This window comes from Vombatus ursinus, unplaced genomic scaffold (assembly GCF_900497805.2).
Source record: "Vombatus ursinus unplaced genomic scaffold, bare-nosed wombat genome assembly UNPS02014770.1, whole genome shotgun sequence".
NCBI classification, from domain to species: Eukaryota; Metazoa; Chordata; class Mammalia; order Diprotodontia; family Vombatidae; genus Vombatus; species Vombatus ursinus.
The window spans coordinates 19,782,337-19,788,272 of record NW_020954548.1 but is presented as its reverse complement, the minus strand read 5'-3'; the positions used below and the strand labels follow the sequence as shown (position 1 = coordinate 19,788,272).

Here is a 5,936-nt window from a genome sequence, read left to right as displayed (position 1 = left end):
AAGCAGATAGAAGAATACATTAAAAATCAGAATCCACCAATATGTTGTTTATAAGAGATCTTGGAACAGAAAGACACACAAAGAGGTAAAATAAAGGGCTGGAGCAGAATCTAATATACTTCAGCTGAAGTAAAAAAGGCAAAGGTAGAAATTGTGATCTTAGACAAAGCATAAATAGATCTAAATAAAAAGGGATAAGTAGATTTTGGCTTTCAGATCAAGATCATGGAGGTGGGCAAGATCAAGCGACTCACCAAAGGCAGAAAAAAAGGAGCCGAGAAGAAAATGATTGATCCGTTTTCAGAGAAGGATTGGTATGATGTAAAAGCACCAGCTATGTTCAACATTTGCAATATTGGCAAGACACTGGTTACAAGGACCCAAGGAACAAAAAGTGTCTCTGACAGTTTTAAGGGTTGAGTTTTTGAACTGCAGAATGATGAAGTTTCTTTTCATAAATTCAAGTTAATTACTGAAGATGTTCAGAGTAAAAGTTGTTTGATTAATTTCCACAGAATGGACCTTACCTGGGACAAGATGTGCTCCATGGTCAAAAAGTGGCAGACCATGATTGAAGCCCATGTTGATGTCAAAACTACCGATGGGTGCTTGCTCCACCTCTTTTGTGCTTGTTTTACCAAAAAGTGCAACAACCAGATCCTTAAGAACCATTATGCCCAGCACCAACAGGTCCATCAAATTCATAAGAAAATCATGGAAATTATGACCCAAGAGGTGCAGACAAATGACTTTAAAGAAGCTGTAAATAAACTAATTCTAGACAGCATTGGAAAAGTCATAGAAAAAGCTTGCCAGTCCATTTATCCTCTCCGTGATATATTTGTCCAAAAAGTCAAGATGCTTAAGAAGCCCAAATTTGAATTGGGAAAGCTAATGGAACTGCATGGTGAAGGTGGTGGATCTGGAAAACCTTTCAGAAGATGAAATGGGCACAAAGAAAGCACTGATGGCTATGAACCACCATTTCAAGAATCTGTCTAAGAACTTTTAAAGATTGAAAATATAAAAAAAAATTATCATTGTGAAAAAAGGGATAAGCATAGAAACCATATTTTGCTAAAAGGTACCATAGACAATGAAGTAATATCAAAAATTTTATAGCAAATTTCTCTGAAAAAGGCCTCATTTTCTCAAACACATACTGAATGTAGAAATGAGCCAAATTTATAAAAAAGCCGTTTCCAATTGATAACTGGTCAATAGATATATACAGTCAATTTTCAGAAGAAGAAATTGAAGCTAAGTCTTATGAAAATTTCTCCAAATCACTATTAATTAGAGAAATGAAAATTAAATCAACTCTGAGGTACCATCTCTTACCTAAAAGAAATGACAAATGCTGGAGAGGATGAAAGGAAAATAGGTACACTAATAAACTATTGGTGAAGTAATGAACTGATCCAACCATTCTGTAGAACAATTCAGAAAAAAATGCCAAAAGGGCTATAAAACTGGACATACTCTTTAACCTAACAATACCACTAGTAGGTCTGTATCCCAAAGAGGTCAAAGGAAAAGAAAAAGGACACACACACACACACACACACACACACACACACACACACACAAACATGTTTGTAGCAGCTCCTTTTATGGTGGCAAAGAATTGGAAATAGAGGGAATGTTCAACAATTGGGGAATGGCTGAACAAGTCATGGCAAGTGATAGTGATAGAATATTATTGTGCTATAAGAAATGATGAGCAGGGTGGTTTCAGACAAAAATCTGGGAGGACCTATACAAACTGATGCAGAGTGAAGTGAGAAAAACCAAGAGATCATCGTGCTCTATAAAAGCAACTTTGTTATGATGATCAACTGTGAAAGACTTGGCTACTCTGATCAATACAATGATTGAAGACAATTCAAAAGAACTCATGATGGAAAAATATTCTCCATCTTCAGAGAGAGAACTGATTAATTTTTGAGTCCAAATTGAAATATAATTTTCTTTATTTCTTGCTTTTTATTATGGCTAATGTGGAAATGTTTTGCAAAATTCCACATGTATAAATGATATATTGTTTGCCTTCTCAGTAGGAGGGAGAGAATTTGGAACTTAGATTTTTAAAATAAAAGAATGTTAAAATAAATAAATAATGAAATTTAAAAATAGAATAATATCATTGTATTGGGAAATATATATATATATGCATATATATATATAATATGTCCTCCTTCCTACCTACAAAACCATCCTCTGTAACTAAAAAAAGAAAGAAAAAGAAAAAAAGAGTTAGCAAAACTTTGTAACACATCAATAGAGACTGCCTATATGTGCAATATTCCATACCTATAGTCCTGGACCTCTACAAAAATGGGAGGGGAAGTACATTTTCTTATGTCTTCTCTAGGGCCAGGATTATTTACTACACAGACAACATTCAGTTTAGTTTACTTTGGCTGATATCATTCTGTTTGTTTATGTTATTTTAGTTATTGTTTGTGTTTTCCTCAATGGGCTTACTTTACTCTTCAGCATTACATCTTCATCATATAAGTTTTTCCATGCTTCTCTGAATTCTTCACATTCATCATGTCTAATGTCACAGAGGAATCAGGAGAGATTTTTGAAGTCAATTAAGTGAAATAGTCTAACAGCAAAATATGTGCATGGGTAGTGAAAGAAGTAGATTTGGAGGGACACATAACAGAAAGAGTCTACAGATACAGCCACCTGGGATGAGGGAAAAATAGAACTTTGCCCCAATTGGACTTGGAAACTAGGTAATCCTACCTGAGAGGTGTCACAAAGACAGGAACTTTGGGGCATTTGAAGCATGGATTAAATAGCATGTAGTGATTGTTCTATAAAGCAACACAATGACAATACAGGCCACCATGAAAAGACATCTCTTGCTCAATATCCCAGATGTTGGTGCCCTGGAACAAAACCCCATGTAGCACCTTGCTTATTATGTCTGATAGTTAAGGTGAAGAGGAGGAGGAGAAAAAGGTGGAGAAAAGAGGAGAAAATAGAAATTTTCTTATAAGGAATTATCATCCAGTTTAAATAGTTCAGGTAACACAATACTATATGAGATTAGCTCCTCATTGGAAAACACTATTTCTTTTTGAGAAAGTAAGGTTTACTTTTTGTTTTTTTTTTTGTTTTAAAAAGATAAAATTCCATAAATTTTATAAATGAATTGAAGTTTATTTGATTTATTACTATATGACTGAGTGATCACGACAAAATTTAACTTTCAGTTTTCAGCAAAATACTAAAAAAGATCATCAATAATAATGATCAAATGTATATATATTAAGAGGTCATGCAATTGGTAATTTCCTTTAAGCACTATGCAAATCTAAGAAATATTTAAAGTAGTCAGAAATAGTAATGGCCTAATTAGTTCTTATAAAGTATTTCTCAATTTGCACATTTTTCTGAAGGAATAAAGCAAGTCCAGAAAGATGTGTATTTTGATGATAATTCAGTCTCTTACCTACTGGTTTTATCCTAGAAAGTTACTTAACCTGTATAAGCATCGATTAAATCATATTTAGAATGAGGATTAGAGTTGTCTTTTGCCTCATCATCATATAGAAGTTATCAAGTCCAATGATATATACTGGAGTTAGCTCCTACTGGCTCTTGAGACCCAACTTATTTTTAAATTGTATTTACATTTTGGAAATTGGCAAATGCTATAGATCAGGACTTGATTTTTTTTCTCTTTTATTTATTTTCTAGACTTTAGAAAGTGATGGATAAAATGTTACTACTAATGCAGATTAAACCTAAAAGAATGAAACATATACATTTTTTAGAGAGATGGTTGTTAAACATTTATGAGCACACTCCTCATTACCACAGAATCTGAGCTGAAAGGATCCTTGGAGGCCATCTAAGCCCAATCATAATTAAACAAGGGTCCCTAAAGGGAACATACAGCTGATTGATCACTCAGTTATAATGGGAAGGAAAAATTCCTAACATCAAACCCATCTTTGCCTCTTAGCAACTTCTTTTACCCCTTCTTTTGCCCTCCAAGCAGAATAAGATTCATTTCCCTTCAACATGCTCCCTTTAAATATGTAAAAACAGTTGTGACTTGATAGCTATCTACCCTCAGTAATACACTTGACCTGTGTCAGCATTTGTTTCCCCAAATGTAAAATGATATCATATACTATAGTAGAAGGAACACTGGTTTTGGAGTTAGAGATCTGGAGTTCAAATCTCAGTGCTGATTCAAACTCAGATTCAAGAGCACATGACCTTGGACAAGTTCCAACTACACCCACCCCCAAATGCTACATGGGCTTCAGGTAAAAATATTACTACATATGGCTCTGCTTTTTAATCTCTATTTTCAAATATTTATAGTGGCTCTCTACCATTCTTTCATTTTATTTTTCAAGGATTGCTTATTCAGTTTATATTCTATTTTATTTCCGAATGGCATAACTTATTCGTTTAACTATTCTGACAGTAAGTTTTATGTTTTGAGAAAGAGGGTGCAATGAACAAATGTACCTACCTGCCCTAGCATGTAGCTGTCTTTCTGAGTACCCTGACAACCTAGTTCTCTTCTATTCTAATCAAGCATATTGGCCATCTCTCCTTCTTCACCTTGCCTTTTACTTCTCTCTACAACTTACCCTTATGTTAATTATACTTAAATTAAATATAATGTAATAAATAAAAAATCATACAAGAAAATTATACATACAAACTACTAAGGAAATAACATTACAAGATTGATGATATATAATTTTAAAGATCTTTCATATGCTCAAATATGTTTAAAATGTTTAAAAGGAGAAAAAAGAACATACTTAAGTATTAAAAGAATGTCTGAAAGTCTGGAGAAGGTTAAAGTTGTTATTGCCAGAAAAAGAAAAAGCTCTAAAGCTGTAACAGAATTGAGGGAACGAAAAAAAAAATATTAGTAATGTTGAACAATGACTGTCAGAATAACCTTCTTCTTATTGGTTAGAGAAAAGACTATCACAATGCATAAACACTTCAGGGATACCTAACCCCCTTTATTTTCTGCTAAGCAGTGGAGAGAAAACATGGAGGTGACTGAAACCACTTGGAAGAATGTGATGTAGCTTCTCTTTATGTACAAAGGTGCAGAAGAAAAATTCACATTAGGTCATCCAACTTCTACCACCTAATACTCTGTTACTCAATTATCTGTTGTCTAGGAATAGACTACATCCAAACTCTTAAATCTTCTCATCCCTATTCTTCTCAATCCTACCCATGCCCCATTTTGTCCCTAATCATCTCTTGCAAGAGGGGATTATAATAGGGGGGTAAGATATCTACATCCACAAACTTGAACATAACATCTCAATTTATATTTTAAGGCCCTTCCCAACCTGACCCCAACTTGTCTTTTCAGCCTCACTGGACATGATTTCCCTTTACTTATTCTTTTACCCAGTCAAACCTGGTAATAGTTCTATGTTTTAGCTTCTGCTCCTCAACCCCCTCCCTCACCACACCCATACATACAGGCACACACACACAAATACAATAAATGCATGACCCATGTATTCCTTAAATATGGCCCTGAACCTCACATACCAATGACCTGGTCCTGGCCATGGTCCACATCTGTAATGTACCTCTCTATTCACCTCTATTTCATTGAATCTGTTATTTCCTTAAATACTCAGCTTAATGTCTTTCTTGATACCCTCAATTAATAGAGCCCCTCCTCCCTAATGACCTTACATTTAACGGCCTTCTATTTATTCTATTTATATTTCCTCTATATCTCACTATGTTGCTTTCCCTGATAGAATATAAACTTCTTGAGGGTAGTAATTATTTCATTTTCCTTATATTCCTAGGACCTCACACAGCGACTGGCACATTACATGTAGATACTTGAAAAATATTTGTTAATTGATAGACTGAAATTGCTAACACATGTATATGGGGTGTCCCTTGAA

General features: G+C 34.2%; 1 pseudogene; it reads left to right on the top strand.

Annotated features, from left to right (window-relative positions):
- Positions 1 to 225: 225 nt before the first annotated feature.
- On the top strand, positions 226 to 1,002 carry LOC114043962 (annotated as a pseudogene).
- Positions 1,003 to 5,936: the final 4,934 nt, after the last annotated feature.